The sequence below is a fragment of the Pseudophryne corroboree genome, chromosome 1 (assembly GCF_028390025.1).
Source record: "Pseudophryne corroboree isolate aPseCor3 chromosome 1, aPseCor3.hap2, whole genome shotgun sequence".
In the NCBI taxonomy this organism is placed as follows: domain Eukaryota; kingdom Metazoa; phylum Chordata; class Amphibia; order Anura; family Myobatrachidae; genus Pseudophryne; species Pseudophryne corroboree.
The window spans coordinates 295202413-295222141 of NC_086444.1; the positions used below are offsets into that span (position 1 = coordinate 295202413).

At 47.8% G+C, this 19729-nt stretch overlaps 1 protein-coding gene across 3 annotated transcripts in view; it reads right to left on the minus strand.

Annotated features, from left to right (window-relative positions):
- The window catches only part of TRAFD1 (TRAF-type zinc finger domain containing 1), a 141909-nt gene that overhangs the window by 90303 nt on the left and 31877 nt on the right, over positions 1–19729 (minus strand). The gene's annotated exons all lie outside the window — the stretch shown is intronic.

Here is a 19729-nt window from a genome sequence, read left to right on the forward strand (position 1 = left end):
ATAATTGTTTGTTGTGTAAATGATCTGATTCTCATGCTATCAAATTGCTCCCAAATGCTTTTTTAATTATATAGTATATGTGATCTTGGGTAACCAAACCTCTTTGCCTCTGGTCCTGGCTGTGGGCGATAAGGGAGTGTTTCCTAACCATAGTCACAAAGACACACACCTGGCCGACTGCCAACCTATCTAATCTGCATACACACTTACCAATCGTCTGCCCGATATGGCATGCCTGACTTTACAACTGAGTGGACATTTCAGAGTCCCACCCAGTTGAGAGGTCAGTCACTGGCGGTATCTTATAACAAATACAGTATATGAGAGCGCATACCAAATTAAAATTGATTATAGGTTTAATTCATACATAAAACATGATACATAAATGTAATAAATTGGTTGCTAATCACCTCCCATGGAGAGTAAACAGTTCTTTAGAGTTCCGGAAGAAAAGTATTAATTGTAAATATGTATATCCAGTGTGAAGTCTGTAACTGGCCACACCACTTAGCGTAGCAAAGTCACACAGTGTAACAAACCGGACACTAACAGCTTCAGTCAGTAGTTGTAAGTCTATGCTCAACGCTGTACGGGTTCTTTTCTGTAACTTCCAAAGGCAAATCAGCGGTGTTCCTCAGTGTGAAGCAACTGCTAGATCCAGTGCAGCAATTAGCTGATGCAGGACAAACGGGTTGAGGCCAGCAATTACCCTCAGCAATGAGACGGCATCCAGGTCTCGGTTACCGGCGTAAGAGCACAACAGCGGTGCGTGCTGCAGCTACTATATACTGGAGAAGGTAGGCTGTGGTACAATCATACCTTCTGAAGAAACCGCTCCACCTTAACAGCAGAGAAATGCGTAAAGGTTACTTCCTGTAGAGTTAGTGATGGTTATCTGGACTGAGGGTAATTGCCGGACTCGCCCCGTTTGTCCTGCATCAGCTAAGTACTGCACTGGATCTAGCAGTTGCTTCACACTGAGGAACTCCGCTGATTTGCCTTTGGTAGTTACAGAAAATAGGATTTTGGTACTTACCAGGTAAATCCATTTCTTTGAATCCATAGGGGGCACTGGAGTACTCTTGGATATGGACGGGGCATAGCCGGGAATGGCACATTTAAATTAGTAACTGGTTACCCCCTCCATACTCCCATAGAGACTTCAGTATTTTTACTGAGCCGAACAGGAGCGATAGAAAGAATGAACCATAGAGAATTACATATAACATTATAATATAACGGTCAACACTAAAGTTGACATAATGTAACTGACAATTAAGCAGTTGACACCATAATATATATCACTGTAACATCGTATCCATTGGTGATAATGTGTTCCTATAAGATCCACTGAGCTTACCACAAGACAGGTAAAACTGCTCTGGGTGGGCGTCCAGTGCCCCCTATGGATTCAAAGAAAAGGATTTACCTGGTAAGTACCAAAATTCTATTTTCTTTTTCATCCACTAGGGGTCACTGGAGTACTCTTGGGACGTACCTTGGGCGGGAGAGCTGTTTGGCACCTGCAACACTAGACGGCCAAAGCTAGATGCTGATGCCGTAAACATAGCAAACTTGTAAAAGGGCACAAACGTGTGCACTGATGGTCATGCACCGATGACCCTGTAGCAGCTCGTCTAAGTTGTTTCTTAGAAGGTCCACGACCTGCTGCCTATGACGTTCACAAGGAACGTATGGAATAGTCTGACACTGATGTAGGCGTTTGTAGCCTGCCCATGACGTTCTCAAGAACGTGTGGAATGGCCTGACACTGATGTCGGCGGTTTTAGCCTATGATGAAGCTAAGCCTGACGTATGACATAAGGTCTGCTTGGAAGCTGGCCAAGCCCTCTTAACTACATTATAGAGAACAAACAATGTGTCTGTTTTACTTACAATTAATGTTCGGGCTACATAAACGCGTAGTGCGTGTACCACATCTAAAATAACTGTAGTTCCTGAACATACTGATAAACAGGAACTACGATTGATTAAGTGATGCATAACATCTTTTGGTGAGATAAAGGAATTCGTGCGAAATTGCGCTCTATGAGCACAAGATACGGTGGCTTGCATGACAAGGCACCCAAGTCTAAAACACGCCTTGCTAAGGCTAAGAGAAACTGTTTTCCAAGTGAGAAACTTAAGATCCATTTGATGTAAGGGTTCAAATATAAAGATTGTAAAAAAAAAAACTAAACCCATGGCGCTGTAGGTGGTAGAAATGGAGGTTGTAGTCTGAGGACACCTTGCAGGAAGTTGTGTGCAATCGGTAAAAAAAACAAAAACAAAAAATGCCTTTGAAGGCGAATTGACAAGACAAAAACCTGCACTTTGAGTGTAGAAACACAGTCCTCCACCTAACCCAGTCTGTAAAAATATAAAGAAACGGAATAGATGTCGGAAATGTCCGAGCTTCCCACAAACCTATATAGCTAAATACTATGATAATGAGCCGCCATAACTGGCTTCCTAGCACGTAACATGGTTGGTAGAACAGATTCTGGAACGCCCTCTCTTCGTAAGGGGCAGTATCAACAGCCACCTCATCAAACGCAGCCGCGCTAAATCGGGGTAAAGGAACAGACCGTGTTGTAACAGGTCCGGACGCGGCGGAAGTGGTCAAGGATCGGGTGCGAGTAGTTTGCGGAAATCCGAGAACCATGCTCTCCGAGGCTAATAAGGCACCACTTGTATGACTCCCGTTTGGTCCGCTTTAGCAACAGAGAAAACAGCGGAAACAGATGTACAAAGCTGTACGGCCACGCGATCGTGAGAGCATCCACTGCCACTGCCCTTGGAGCTCTTACTCTGGACACATACTGGAATGTTTGATGATGATTTGTTTTTTTTTGCGAGATGCCATTAGATCCCCCTGTGGATAAATCCACTGCTGGACTAACATCTGGGACGCTTCTGAATTCAATGCCCAGTTTCCTGGATGAAAAACCTGACAGCTGGGATAATCTTCCTTCCAGTCGTCCACTCCAGAACAAACACTGCCGACAATATCACTTGGTGACGCTCGGCCCAATTGAGGATTCGAGCAACTTCCTGCATGCCATGTGACCTCGAATTCCTCCTTGTTTTGTATGCGACCGCTGTGGCGTTGTCTAACTGCATCTGGACAGTCTGAGACCGGAGCATGTGCACTGCTTGTTGCAGCGCGTTGGAAATTGCCCTGAGTTCCAGGTAATTTAATTGACAGCAATCTTCCGTGATCTGTGATAATTATCCAATTCCAGACGCCGAACATTCTCCCTGCGGAAAGATTGTGTACTTGGAGCCACCAGAGTCGTGATACTCTGGTCCTTGGAGAAAATCGCACTATCTGATGAATTTGTAGATGCGTGCCATAACATGCAGGTGAAAAAGTCATGAGTGAACTTCTGCATACTGGAGTACGTCGAAAGACGCCACCACCATTATTGCAGGAATAAGCGTTGAGACGTAGTGTTGACGAGCAGATCTCCAAAGTACGGAACTGTTATCCTTCTTAGGAATTTGAGATGAGCTATCATGCCATCTTCTATATGTGACTACCCGAGGCGCCGATAAGAAGCCAAACGGTAGCGTTTGAAAGGAAGAATAGTTTTTACAGCAAACCATAAGTAGGCCCGATTCGTCGAAATACGAGATCCATCGAAATCCGGTATAACTGCGGATCCCACCTGCAGTCACCGACTGCCATTATTCGACGTTGAATCTATAGCAAGCGACGTACTGTCTGCAGGGTCAGTACCGAACTGACAGCGTCATCTAGTTTTGGAACTATCCCAAACCAAAATATAACCGCGACTCGGGTGTTGCCTGCGGTATCAACTACTGAGACTACGAGCCTGTCTGCAGAACCGCCGTCTTGCAAATGGCAATGATGGGAAACAGTCGACCGTATTTTCATAATCTGTGAATTCAAAGTTGTGGTTCCACCTTACTGTGGATGTCCACAACTGACGATCGGAGATGCTGGAATCTCATTATGGCCCTGGCCTGCTAGTGGGCTTAGGTGTAAAGGCCACAGAACTTGGTTATAGATATCTCGAAGTAGGTGGCAGTACCATAACCGTAGTCTACCATATGTGTGTATGGCTGCTCCTGTAGCACGGCGCCGAATGGACTAAGGTGTAAAGACAATATCCTGAGTAGCCCCTTCAGGAATTCGCGTAGACAATGGTAGGAAATCAGATTTTCCCCCTCGTGGTCTGCGAAAGGCAGGTGTCCAAGACAGGACCAAACCTCTAGCCAGCGTAAGGTAATGCCTCTTTCTCGTTTGGAATCCGACTCCGCCTGTTAGGAACGTAGCCAAAGTGGACGTTGTGCGCAACTAGCGAAGCTGAAATGCGAGAACCAACTAGCCAACGTCCACAGAAGCTGTAAGCAGCAAGAAGTGTAAGGTGGTCATCGTGTAGGGCAAACCTGAACTGGAGTGCCCTGCCCCTACAGCCTTGTTAACTCAAAACCCCTAACAAAGCTGGGCGAAACAACAGCACTACTGCTGTGTAGGGTACACTCCGATGGGTAGTTAAACATCGTAGACTGAAACGGACAAGGGATAACACCAATAATTGCAATGGTCTCTCATTGGAAATTGTTCAGCCTTCGCTGAGAACCTGACGTACTGGCCTGGTGCTATGAGATCTAGCGGCGAATCGACCGCAAACAATCTAGCTGAAACAGTCAATTTATAAGACAAATAAACACAATTTGTCCCTCAGGCAGTACATGCGCCCGTATTCCCCCCCAAAGAGGATCGGTAAGGATCTGCCTGTGCAGTCGTATTTGTCCGACACATTGTGTGACCGACTTTGCAGCGAAGCTGCTTGTTTGACTAGGCATTAGACTTAGTGATCATGTACACCGACCAGTAAGTACACCACGGAAGTAGAGTGTGTATAAACATGCATTACAGTGCATGTGGTTACCAGCAATAGTGAATCTTCCTGTAGAGCCATGCTGTACAAAAAACAAATAAAATAAAATAAAATTCCTAACACCCTGGCACCTCCAGAGGCTGTGTTGTAGGGCAGCAACTTCCGGGGAAGAACCAGGAAGTAATGTTAAAATGGTGGCCGCCATGTGCTTGCTTATTGCAAGAATAGACTTTTAATGACAAAAATGTATATGCACACACACTCAGACCTCTGTAAATATATATATATATATATATATATATATATATATTACATACTTATATACACACACCCAGATATAATACTGATTGAGAGGTATCAGAGGCTCTAATATCGCCCAGCAGACAAACTAATTTTCGCCCCTCACAGGCTTAAAATCCTGAGCTGTCTGCTGCCTAACCGCAGCTTAGTTACTGGGGCCTACCTGCGGGCATTCCTCCCTCTCTACTGCAGCGTCGGACCGCGGCAGCAATGAGAACTGACCGCGGTCTCGGCACTCACCTCCTCTTTGAGCTCTGTCGGAGCTGCGCTGCCAGGAGCCGGCGCTGATCGGCGGGAGCAGGGACCGGGGAGCGGCAGGTGTACTGAGCGGCTCGGCACTGTTCTGACAGTGGCTGGGCTAGGGAGCGTCCTCTCCCCTGCAAGCCGGAGACTGGGGAGCGGAGTAAAGAGCCTGCCGCGGTAGAAGCTGTCCGCGGCTAGCTCGCCCGCTCTCCCCTCCAGAGCCGCCTGGCCTTCCTGGCTTTGATCAGGGTAGGGATGACTTCATCCGGAATGCCTTTTTCCTTCAGGATCCGGCGTTCAACCGCCATGCCGTCAAACGCAGCCGCGGTAAGTCTTGGAACATACAGGGTCCCTGCTGGAGCAGGTCCTTTCTTAGAGGTAGAGGCCACGGGTCCTCCGTGAGCATCTCTTGAAGTTCCGGGTACCAAGTCCTTCTTGGCCAATCCGGAGCCACGAGTATAGATCTTACTCCTCTCCTTCTTATGATTCTCAGTACCTTGGGTATGAGAGGCAGAGGAGGGAACACATACACTGACTGGTACACCCACGGTGTTACCAGAGCGTCCACAGCTATTGCCTGAGGGTCCCTTGACCTGGCGCAATTTCTGTCTAGTTTTTTGTGGAGGCGGGACGCCATCATGTCCACCTTTGGTTTTTTCCAACGGTTCACAATCATGTGGAAGACTTCTGGGTGAAGTCCCCACTCCCCCGGGTGGAGGTCGTGTCTGCTGAGGAAGTCTGCTTCCCAGTTGTCCACTCCCGGAATGAACACTGCTGACAGTGCTATCACATGATTTTCCGCCCAGCGAAGAATCCTTGCAACTTCCGTCATTGCCCTCCTGCTTCTTGTGCCGCCCTGTCTGTTTACGTGGGCGACTGCCGTGATGTTGTCCGACTGGATCAACACCGGCTGACCCTGAAGCAGAGGCCTTGCTTGACTTAGGGCATTGTAAATGGCCCTTAGTTCCAGGATATTTATGTGAAATGACGTTTCCATGCTTGACCACAAGCCCTGGAAATTTCTTCCCTGTGTGACTGCTCCCCAGCCTCTCAGGCTGGCATCTGTGGTCACCAGGACCCAGTCCTGAATGCCGAATCTGCGGCCCTCTAGAAGATGAGCACTCTGCAACCACCACAGGAGAGACACCCTTGTCCTTGGAGACAGGGTTATCCGCTGATGCATCTGAAGATGCGATCCGGACCATTTGTCCAGCAGATCCCACTGAAAAGTTCTTGCGTGGAATCTGCCGAATGGAATCGCTTCGTAAGAAGCCACCATTTTTCCCAGGACCCTTGTGCATTGATGCACTGACACTTGGCCTGGTTTTAGGAGGTTCCTGACTAGCTCGGATAACTCCCTGGCTTTCTCCTCCGGGAGAAACACCTTTTTCTGGACTGTGTCCAGAATCATCCCTAGGAACAGCAGACGTGTCGTCGGAATCAGCTGCGATTTTGGAATATTTAGAATCCACCCGTGCTGTCGTAGTACTACTTGAGATAGTGCTACTCCGACCTCTAACTGTTCCCTGGACCTTGCCCTTATCAGGAGATCGTCCAAGTAAGGGATAATTAAGACGCCTTTTCTTCGAAGAAGAATCATCATTTCGGCCATTACCTTGGTAAAGACCCGGGGTGCCGTGGACAATCCAAACGGCAGCGTCTGAAACTGATAATGACAGTTCTGTACCACAAACCTGAGGTACCCTTGGTGAGAAGGGCAAATTGGGACATGGAGGTAAGCATCCTTGATGTCCAGAGACACCATATAGTCCCCTTCTTCCAGGTTCGCTATCACTGCTCTGAGTGACTCCATCTTGAACCTTTGTATGTAAGTGTTCAAGGATTTCAGATTTAAAATAGGTCTCACCGAGCCGTCCGGCTTCGGTACCACAAACAGCGTGGAATAATACACCTTTCCCTGTTGTAGGAGGGGTACCTTGATTATCACCTGCTGGGAATACAGCTTGTGAATGGCTTCCAATACCGCCTCCCTGTCGGAGTGAGACGTTGGTAAAGCAGACTTCAGGAACCGGCGAGGGGGAGAAGTCTCGAATTCCAATTTGTACCCCTGAGATACTACCTGCAGGATCCAGGGGTCCACTTGCGAGTGAGCCCACTGCGCGCTGAAATTCTTGAGACGGGCCCCCACCGTGCCTGAGTCCGCTTGTAAGGCCCCAGCGTCATGCTGAGGACTTGGCAGAAGCGGGGGAGGGCTTCTGTTCCTGGGAAGAGGCTGCCTGCTGCAGTCTTTTTCCCCTTCCTCTGCCCCGGGGCAGATATGAGTGGCCTTTTGCCCGCTTGCCCTTATGGGGACGAAAGGACTGAGCCTGAAAAGACGGTGTCTTTTTCTGCTGAGAGGTGACCTGGGGTAAAAAGGTGGATTTCCCAGCCGTTGCCGTGGCCACCAGGTCCGATAGACCGACCCCAAATAACTCCTCCCCTTTATACGGCAATACTTCCATATGCCGTTTGGAATCCGCATCACCTGACCACTGTCGCGTCCATAACCCTCTTCTGGCAGAAATGGACAGCGCACTTACTCTTGATGCCAGAGTGCAAATATCCCTCTGTGCATCTCGCATATATAGAAATGCATCCTTTAAATGCTCTATAGTCAATAATATACTGTCCCTGTCCAGGGTATCAATATTTTCAGTCAGGGAATCCGACCAAGCCACCCCAGCACTGCACATCCAGGCTGAGGCGATTGCTGGTCGCAGTATAATACCAGTATGTGTGTATATACTTTTAAGGATATTTTCCAGCTTCCTATCAGCTGGTTCCTTGAGGGCGGCCGTATCAGGAGACGGTAACGCCACTTGTTTTGATAAGCGTGTGAGCGCCTTATCTACCCTAGGGGGTGTTTCCCAACGCGCCCTAACCTCTGGCGGGAAAGGGTATAATGCCAATAATTTTTTAGAAATTAGCAGTTTTTTATCGGGGGAAACCCACGCTTCATCACACACCTCATTTAATTCATCTGATTTAAACTTTTACTCTAAGCAGCTCAGGAGAGCCACCTAGATTGCACCCTTCTCGTTCGGGCACAAAAATCTAACGGAGGCTTGGAGGAGGGTCATAGGGGGAGGAGCCAGTGCACACCAGCTAGTCCTAAAGCTTTTACTTTTGTGCCCAGTCTCCTGCGGAGCCGCTATTCCCCATGGTCCTTTCGGAGTTCCCAGCATCCACTAGGACGTCAGAGAAAAAATATTAACAGTAAAGTAATAGAAGTGAGTGAGCGGCGGCAGTGAGAGCTGCCTAACCGCTCAGTACCTGCACCACCCGTGGAGGCCATGACGGGGCTTCTCTGCTAAGCACCGTCCTGCTTCCATGTGCAGCTGGAGGCTGCAGTCAGCTCTGCTGATAGTAGTCAATGGCGGGGCTCCTTTTATGAGCACCGGCAGACCATCTGCTGCTCTTCTGCAGCACTAACAAACCCAGACCCAAATTTCTTTATAAACTGGGAAAGGAGTGTGGAAAAAGTAAGAAAAAATAAAAAACCTTGAAGTTTCTGTGGAGCTCACATCCACTAGTACCTTCCCGACTGGAGGCACAGAAAAATACTGAAGTCTCTATGGGAGTATGGAGGGGGTAACCAGTTACTAATTTAAATATTTAAATGTGCCATTCCCGGCTACGCCCCGTCCATATCCAAGAGTACTCCAGTGACCCCTAGTGGATGAAAAAGAAAAGAACCCCTACAGTGGTGAGCATAGACTTACAACTACTGGGTGAAGATGTTAGTGTCCAGTTTGTTACACTGTGTGACTTTGTTACGCTAAGTGCTGTAGCCAATTACAGACTTCACACTGGATATACATATTTACAATTAATACTTTTCTTCTGGAACTATAAAGAACCGTTTACTCTCCATGGGAGGTGATTAGCAACCAAACTACATTTATGTATCATGTTTTATGTATGAATTAAACATATAATCAATTTTAGTTTGGTATGCGCTCTTATATATTTGTTATAGTGTATCTTTAGTGTTTTGATAACTCCTAACACATATTGAGAGCTGCATGCACTTAAATACTCTTAAGTGCTCATTTTTTAAATCACTTATATTGCTTGCATATTAGTTGCGTCCAATAAGCATTCATTTACTGGCGGTATCTGCAGCAAGTGCCGACTGCCCGTACATACAGCCAGATGTGCCAACATATCTGCAGAACTACATCAGCCGTGCAGATGGGATATGTCTGAACGAGGTAATTTACAGACATATCAGGGGTACACACCTGGCGATGGGCACGTGATATTTCAGCCATTCACTTGAACAGCAGTCATAGCGGCCTGTGGGTACCGAGCATAACAATCCAGGATTTAGTGATATCCACGCATGAGCACAGATGGTTAAATCCAAATAACTGAAGTACTTATTAAGTCACATGTGCTCAAGCATGAATATCCTTAATAGCTGGGCTGTTCGTGTGCGAGGACAGTGGTTGAGAAACCCTGTGATAAGTTATAATTCCTTTGAGTTCAATGATGCTGTGGCAATTGCTAAATGCAGTTGGTCATTCAATATGCTGAATGGTTTTCACACTTTCAGATGACATTCATTGTCTTATACATACCCTGCTACATAATTTATTATATAGTTTTGCTTTCTATATACCTTCTGTGTTTCAGCCATACATTTACAAATCTACCCGATGTTTATTCTGCAGATCTTCTGATGACTGAGAACCAATCAGGGGAAATCCAGTCTTTGAAATAAGGGGGCTTACCGTTATTTAGATTCAACAAAGGCTACTTGCATTTGTAAATCAGTAAGGGTGTGTACACACGGTGAGATATTTTCTTTCGATTTTGACTATATAGTCAAAACCGCAAGAAAAGTTAGTGAAAGTCACCTTGCGATCCCGATTCGATCCCGATGCGCGGTCCCGCCAGGTCGGCATCGCAAGAAAAGATAAACTGTGCAGGCAAGTCAATCCTTGCTAGATCGGTGTACTATCTAGTTCATCTCACATGTCAATGACATCTCACACAAGCCAAAATCGTAAGCACACATAATCCATATCTCAAGAAAAGTTAGTCAAAATCTGTGCTATCTGGGCTCCGGGGAGTTCAAGGGAAATCGCAAGTGAAAATCGGGCATAGCAAGGATCTCACAGTGTGTACACACTCTAAGAGTTATATGCTTTTGTATGTGCTTTACTCCAAGTTCTGAAGCTTTTAGCCCCTGGAATGGCAATATAGTTAATAGGAGGAACATAGAGGCTCCGTACTGGTGTATATTGCTCCCAATGCACACATGTATTGAATACGGATTCATAAAATGTAGCATTTGTCATTTATAAAAAGATTTTTTGTTTCACTCAAACTACTCAATAGTTTAAAAATAATAATACTGATGCATTATAATGTCCCATACTCCCTGAGGCTGACAAAGAAAACAGCACAGCTTAGAAAAGAGCTAGACAGATAATAGGATTTTAATTACCTACCGGTAAATCCTTTTCTCGTAGTCTATAGAGGATGCTGGGGTCCACATTAGTACCATGGGGTATAGACTGGTCCACTAGGAGCCATTGGCACTTTAAGAGTTTGAGAGTGGGCTGGCTCCTCCCTCTATGCCCTCCTACCAGACAGTCTAGAAACTGTGCCCGAGGAGACTGACAACTTCAAGAGAAGGATTTTACACAGATAGTGGCGAGATTCACACCAGCTCACACACAAGGCAAACCAAGCTAACCAGCTTGAAACATCCGCAACGGCTGAACAATATTACTTAACCAAGTAACAAAAAACAGTACTTAGTTCAGTACTACTTAGTACTTGGTTAAGTAACCACTGCAGGATCACGAAGTGCTGGGTGGGCGCCCAGCATCCTCTACGGACTACGAGAAAAGGATTTAACGGTAGTTAATTAAAATCCTATTTTCTCTTACGTCCTAGAGGATGCTGGGGTCCACATTAGTACCATGGGGATGTACCAAAGCTCCCAGAACGGGAGGGAGAGCGCGGAGGCTCCTGCAGAACTGATTGACTAAACTTCAGGTCCTCAGAGGCCAAAGTATCGAACTTGTAGAACCTTGCAAACGTGTTCGACCCAGACCAAGTAGCCGCTCGGCAAAGCTGTAAAGCAGACACACCCCGGGCAGCCGCCCAGGAAGTACCCACCTTACGAGTAGAGTGGGCCTTAACAGACGTAAGACACGGCAATCCTGCCGCAGAATACATATGCTGGATAGTGTACCTAATCCAGGGAGAGATCGTCTGCTTAGAAGCAGGACACCCAAGTTTCTTGGGATCATACAGGACAAACAGTCAGATTTTCTGTGATGAGCAGTCCTCTTCACATAGATTTTCAGAGCCCTTACAACATCCAAGGACTTTGATGAAATTGAGGAGTCTGTAGCAACTGGCACCACAATAGGTTGGTTGATATGAAATGCAGACCCAACCTTCGGAAGGAACTGCTGACGTGTCCGGAGCTCATCTCTATCTTCATGGAAGATCAAGTAGGGGCTCTTACAAGACATAGCCCCCAACGCCGACACACGTCTAGCAGAAGCTAAGGCCAACAAAGTGACAGCCTTTCAAGTGAGAAATTTGACCTCAACCTCCTGTAGAGGCTCGAACCAATCCGATTGGAGGAACTGTAACACTACGTTAAGATCCCAGGGCGCTGTAGGCGGCACAAAGGGAGGCTGGATGTACAGAACCCCTTTCAGAAAAGTCTGAACCTCAGGGGGGGAAGCCAACAGTTACTGGAAGAAAATGGATAGGGCCGAAATCTGGATCTTTACGGATCCCAACCTCAGGCCCATATCCACACCTGCTTGCAGTAAGAGGAGAAACCATCCCAGTTGAAACTCCACTGTAGGAAGCTTCTTGGACTCACACCAAGATACATATTTTTTCCAAATACGATGGTAATGTTTAGATGTTACTCCTTTCCTAGCCTCTATTAGGGTAGGAATAACCTTGTTCGGAATGCCCTTCTGAGCTAGTATCTGGCGTTCAACCTCCATGCCGTCAAACGTAGCCGTGGTAAGTCTTGATAAGCGAACGGCCCCTGCTGCAGCAGGTCCCCCCGAAGAGGAAGAGGCCTCGGCTCTTCTAGCAGTAGATCCAGAAGATCTGCGTACCAAGCCATTCTTGGCCAGTCTGGAGCAATGAGGATTGCCTGAACTCTTGTTCTCCTTATGAGTTTTAGAACTCTTGGAATGAGTGGAAGTGGAGGAAGCATGTACACAGACTAGAACACCCACGGAGTCACTAGGGTGTCCACCGCCACGGCTTGAGGGTCCCTCGACCTGGACCAATACCGCCGAAGCTTCTTGTTGAGACAAGAGGCCATCATGTCTATTTGAGGTACACCCCAAAGATCTGTTACCACCGCGAACACCTCCGGATGGAGTCCCCACTCACCTGGATGGAGATCGTGTCTGCTGGGGAAGTCCGCTTATCAGTTGTCTACTCCCGGAATGAAAATAGCTGACAGCGCCAACACGTGTTTTTCTGCCCAGAGGATGATTCTTGTTACCTCTGACATTGCAGCTCTGCTCTTCATTCTGCCCTGTTGGTTTATGTAAGCCACAGTCCTTACATTGTCCGACTGCACTTGAATGGCTCGATCTCGCAGAAGATGGGCCGCTTGGAAAAGACCGTTGCAGGCGGCTCTTAGTTCCAGAATGTTTATTGGAAGGCTGGATTCCAGGCTTGACCACCGTCCTTGGAAGGTTTCCCCGAGTGACTGCGCACCAGACCCGGAGACTTGCATCCGTGGTTAGAAGGACCCAGTCCTGAATCCCGAACATGCAGCCCTCCAGAAGGGGAGGTAGTTGCAGCCACCAGAGGAGTAAAATCCTGGCTTTCGGCGACAGACATATTCTCTGGTGCATGTGTAGAGGAGATCCCAACCACTTGTCCAGGAGATCCAGTTGGAAGGGCCGAGCATGAAACCTTCCGTACTGTAGAGCCTCATAAGAGGCCACCATCTTCCCCAGAAGGCGAATGCACTGATGAACCGAAACTCGAGCTTCGGGACATCCCGGACCATTCTTTGTATCACCAGCGCTTTCTCTTCTGGGAGAAAAACCCTCTGCACTTCCGTGTCGAGGATCATTCCCAGAAAAGACAACCTCTTGGTCGGCTCCAAATGTGACTTTGGAAGATTCAGGATCCAACCGTGTTCCCTGTGCAGATGAGTCGTGAGAACAATGGACTGCAACAAATTCTCCCTGAACAATGCCTTTATCAGCAGATCGTCCAGATATGGGATTATGTTCACCCCCTGTCTGCGGAGAACCATCATCTCTGCCATCACCTTGGTGAACACCCTCGGTGCTGTGGAGAGGCCGAATGGCAGTGCCTGGAATTGATAGTGACTGTCTAACAGTGCAAATCTGAGATAAGCCTGGTGAGGCGGCCAAATCGGAATGTTGAGATACTCATCCTTGTATCCAGGTAAACCAGAAACTCTCCCTCCTCCAGACCTGAAATCACTATTTTGAGAGACTCCATTTTGAATTTGAACACCCTCAGGTAAGGGTTCAACGATTTCAAGTTCAAAATTGGTCTGAACGAACCATCCGGTTTCGGTACCACGAAAAGGTTTGTATAATAACCCTTGTTTTGCATATGAGGTGGAACTGGGACAATGACCTGTGACTCTTCCAATTTCAGGATGGCTTCATGTAGGATAGCCCTGTCCGCAAAGCTGGCAAGCCTGATTTGAAGAATCGGGGATGCGGGTGTTCTTGAAACCCCAGTCTGTACCCCTGGGACACAATATCCTGTACTCTGGTATCGAGGCCGGACGACACCCAGACATGTCTGAAACGTCCGAGTCTCGCACCCACCAGCCCGTCCTCCAGGCTTTGAGTTCCACCGTTATGCTGAGGATTTTGAGGAACCAGAAGCAGGTCTCTGGTCCTGGGAGCCTGCAGGTGCAGGCTTTTTGGATTTTGCATGACCACCTCTAAAGAAAGTGGTAGGAGGCTTGGACTTTTTTGCCTTAGCGGTCCGAAAGGACTGCGGCACAGCTGAAGAAAATGGTTTCTTTGTAGAAGGTGTAGCTGAGGGAAGGAAAGGTGACTTACCCGCTGTTGCCATGGAAATCCACGCATCCAACACTTCCCCAAATAGAGCCTGACCTATGTAGGGTAGGTTCTCCACTCCTGGATTCCGCGTCTGCAGACCATTGGCGTAGCCAGAATCCCCTGCGGGCTGAGACAGACATGGAAGATACAGTATCTGTGTAGTCGGCATACCCTGGTCCTTCATCGATTCCACCACGAACCCTGCAGAATCCTGTATGTTACGTAAAAACAATTCAATGTCACTTCTATCCATTGTATCCAAATCCTCTAGTAATGTGCCTGACCACTTTACTATGGCTTTAGAAAACCATGCACAGGCAATAAGTGGGCCTTAACACCACTCCTGAAGCAGTATAAATGAATTTGAGCGTAGTGTCAATTTTTACGATCAGCCAGTTCTTTTAACGTGGTGGATCCAGGGACAGGTAAAACCACCATTTTAAACTGTTTGGAGACAGATGCGTCCACAATGGGTGGGTTTTCCCATTTTTTCCTATCTTCCTCAGGGAAGGGAAAAGCAACCAGAACCCTTTTTGGGATCTGGAATTTTTTCTCCGTGTTTTCCCAGGATTTATAAAATATAGCATTTAATTCTTTAGGCTCTCTTATTGTCAGTGAAGCAGGCCTCCTCAACCTGCTCAGGTGTGGTGTCATTAATGTTTAACACATCTCTAATGGCCTCAATCATGAGCTGCACCCCCTTTGCAAGGGATGCCACCCCCCTCAGCACCTCCCCATCACCGACTGCAGTATCAGAATCCGTATCCGTGTCATCTTGCATAATTTGGGCAAGTGCACGTTTCTGTTGGAACATGCTAGGGGATTTTGCAGGAATAGGGACAGAGCCTGACCAAACTGCCATAGACTGCTTCAACGACTGAGTTTCAGTCTCAGTATTAACTACCCTAGTAGAGAGCTGAGAGATCATTCCTTTGATAGAGGTTAACCACTCAGGTTCAACAATAGGTATCTGAGACAAAGCATTGCAATCCTGTGCACAAGGAATGGATCCCTCCTCAGAGGAAACATCTTCTGCAGCATATGACACAGAGTCTCTAGACATGGCTATGTGAGATATTAAACACCCACACACAGGGAAATGTCAGACACAGTACCCCCCCCCCCCCACCCCCCACCCCCACCCCCAAGTATGCCACAGAGAGACACAGAGATTGGAGCCAACACACGCACAGCGCTTTTCGAGGTGGAACTAATGAAACTACCAGCGCTGTCTGTGTTCCTTAACAGACTTCACACAGACCCCCCACCCCACCCTTCTACAACCCCCTGGTGCCGCACAGGATAGCTGGAGATGCTTGGAGGGACAGCTCTCCCTGTCAGCGTCTGTTGTACAAGAACTGCAGGCAGGAAAATGGCACTGAACGCTGCTGGGTCCGCTCTGCCCCCCTAACATGGTGCTGCTTCCCGCTCTTCATTATATTATACTGAATTTCTGCTGGCAGCGATCCGGGGACCCTGACAGGCTTGCTGACCAGTGTAGGGTATAGGCGCTGGCTCAGGGCGCCCCTCACAGACCCGCACTATGTACCGCTGAGCCCCAGAGCACAGTTAGTACTGTGCTCCCTACCCTGTTGCCGCCATCTTCACACTGGCTTCCCGCTTTCCAGGGAGGCCGCTGACTAACTCGCCACCGAAGTCTTCTGGCTCTGTAAGGGGGTGGCGGCATGCTGCGGGAGTGAGTGGTCCCCTGGAGCGGCTAACGATCAGCACCCTCAGGAGCTCAGTGTCCTATCAGCAGAGATAGTGGCTCAGACCCCGCAGGGCGGACACTACACCCCCCCCCCCCCCCTCCCTTAGGGTGTGTACACACGGTGAGATATTTTCTTTCGATTTTGACTATGTAGTCAAAATCTCAAGAAAAGTTAGTGCAGAGCGCAAGGTGAAAGTCACCTTGCGATCCCGATGCGCGGTCCCGCCAGGTCGGCATCGCAAGAAAAGATAGACTGTGCAGGCAAGTCAATCCTTGCTAGATCGGTGTACTATCTAGTTCATCTCACATGTCAATGACATCTCACATAAGCCAAAATCTCACATAAGCCAAAATCGTAAGCACACATAGTCCATATCTCACGAAAAGTTAGTCAAAATCTATGCTATCTGGGCTCCAGGGAGTTCAAGGGAAATCGCAAGTGAAAATCGGGCATAGCAAGGATCTCACCGTGTGTACACACCCTTAGTCCCACAAAGCAGGGAGGCTGTTGCCAGCAGCATCCCTGTAAAATAATAAACTCTAAGAAAACTTTTACTAGAGAAACTCTGGAGAGCTCCCCTAGCTGTGACCGGCTCCTCCAGGCACATTTTCTAAACTGAGTCTGGTAGGAGGGGCATAGAGGGAGAAGCCAGCCCACACTCTCAAACTGTTAAAGTGCCAGTGGCTCCATCTATACCCCATGGTACTAATGTGGACCCCCAGCATCCTCTAGGACATAAGAGAAAGGATGCTAATTCAAAAAGCTATGCAGGTTACAAAGTAAATAGATTTAATTATTATTATTTTTTTTCCCTGGTGACCACAATTATGGGACATTTGGGGGGATTCAATTGTGCCATGTGCTATTACATTAGACGGCCATCAGAGCAATTCAATTGTTGCTCTGATCAGACACCCATTAGCATTTAACACGACTGAAATAACAGGGTTTAGCCATGCAAAGCGACTAAACCCGTTTAAAGATCTCTTTTGGGTGTCAAAAGTTCCAAACTACGGACTTCACACACTTTCTCGTACCTCGAGGCTGCAAGTAAATTAAAAATAAAAAAATAAGATTTTAAACCTACCGGTAAATCTTTTTCTTGTAGTCCGTAGAGGATGCTGGGGACTCCATAAGGACCATGGGGATAGACGGGCTCCGCAGGAGACATGGGCACTTTAAGAAAGACTTTGGATCTGGGTGTGCACTGGCTCCTCCCTCTATGCCCCTCCTCCAGACCTCAGTTAGAGAAACTGTGCCCAGAGGAGACGGACAGTACGAGGAAAGGATTTTTGTTAATCCAAGGGCAAGATTCATACCAGCCACACCAATCACACCGTATAACTTGTGATATACTATCTAGTTAACAGTATGAAAAAACAACATATCAACGGTCCAAAACCGATGAAACTATAACATAACCCTTATGTAAGCAATAACTATATACAAGTCTTGCAGAAGTAGTCCGCACTTGGGACGGGTGCCCAGCATTCTCTACGGACTACGAGAAAAAGATTTACCGGTAGGTTTAAAATCTTATTTTCTCTAACGTCCTAGAGGATGCTGGGGACTCCGTAAGGACCATGGGGATTATACCAAAGCTCCCAAACGGGCGGGAGAGTGCGGATGACTCTGCAGCACCGATTAAGCAAACAGGAGGTCCTCCTCAGCCAGGGTATCAAACTTATAGAACTTTGCAAAGGTGTTTGATCCCGACCAAGTAGCAGCTCGGCATAGCTGTAGTGCCGAGACCCCTCGGGCAGCCGCCCAAGACGAGCCCACCTTTCTAGTGGAATGGGCCTTAACCGATTTCGGTAAAAGCATTCCTGCTGTAGAATGCGCCTGCTGAATCGTGTTACAGATCCAGCGAGCAATAGACTGCTTTGAAGCAGGGCCGCCAACCTTGTTCGCTGCATATAGGACAAACAGTGCTTCTGTTTTTCTGATCCTAGCCGTTCCGGCCACGTAAATTTTCAAAGCCCTGACCACATCAAGGGATTCGGAATCCTCCAAGTCAAGACAATAGGTTGGTTCATATGAAAGGATGAGACCACCTTAGGTAGGAATTGAGGACGGGTCCGCAATTCCGCTCTATCCATATGGAAAACCAGATAGGGGCTTTTATGTGATAAAGCCGTCAATTCCGAAACTTGCCTAGCCGAAGCCAAGGCTAACAACATGACCACCTTCCAAGTGAGATATTTCAACTCCACTGTTTGAAGTGGTTCAAACCAATGTGACTTAAGGAAACTTAACACCACGTTAAGGTCCCAAGGCGCCACCGGAGGTACAAACGGAGGATGAATATGCAGTACTCCCTTCACAAAAGCCTGTACTTCAGGTAAAGAGGCCAATTCCTTTTGAAAGAAATGGTTATGGCCGAAATCTGAACTTTAATGGAGCCTAATTTTAGGCCCAAATTCACTCCAGTTTGTAGGAAGCGAAGAAAACGGCCTAGATGGAATTCTTCCGTAGGAGCATTCCTGGCCTCACACCAAGAAACATATTTTCGCCATATTTGGTGATAATGTTTAGATGTCACGTCCTTCCTAGCCTTTATTAGCGTAGGAATAACCTCATCCGGAATACCCTTTTCCGCTAGGATCCGGCGTTCAACCGCCATGCCGTCAAACGCAGCCGCGGTAAGTCTTGGAACAGACAGGGACCTTGTTGTAACATGTCCTGCCTTAGAGGAAGAGGCCACGGATCTTCTGTGAGCATTTCCTGCAGATCCGGATACCAGGTCCTTCGTGGCCAATCCGGAACAATGAGTATTGTTCTCACTCCTCTTTTTCTTATTATCCTCAACACCTTGGGTATGAGAGGAAGAGGAGGAAATACATAGACCGACTGGAACACCCACGGTGTCACTAGGGCGTCCACAGCTACCGCCTGAGGGTCTCTTGACCTGGCGCAATACCTTCGTAGCTTTTTGTTGAGACGGGACGCCATCATGTCTATTTGGGGCAGTCCCCACCGACTTGCAATCTGCGCGAAGACTTCTTGATGAAGTCCCCACTCTCCCGGATGCAGGTCGTGTCTGCTGAGGAAGTCTGCTTCCCAGTTGTCCACACCCGGAATAAACACTGCTGACAGAGTGCTTACATGATTCTCCGCCCAGCGAAGAATTCTGGTAGCTTCCGCCATTGCCACTCTGCTCCTTGTGCCACCTTGGCGGTTTACATGAGCTACTGCGGTGACGTTGTCTGACTGGATCAGAACTGGTCATCGCGAAGTAAGATCTCCGCTTGACGTAGGGCGTTGTATATGGCCTTAAGTTCCAGGATGTTGATGTGAAGACAAGTCTCTTGACTTGACCAAAGGCCTTGGAAATTTCTTCCCTGTGTGACTGCTCCCCAACCTCGGAGGCTCGCGTCCGTGGTCACCAGGATCCAGTCCTGAATGCCGAACCTGCGACCCTCTAGAAGGTGAGCACTTTTCAGCCACCAGAGGAGAGATACTCTGGCCCTGGGGAACAGGGTGATCCGCTGATGCATTTGCAGATGTGACCCGGACCATTTGTCCAATAGGTCCCATTGGA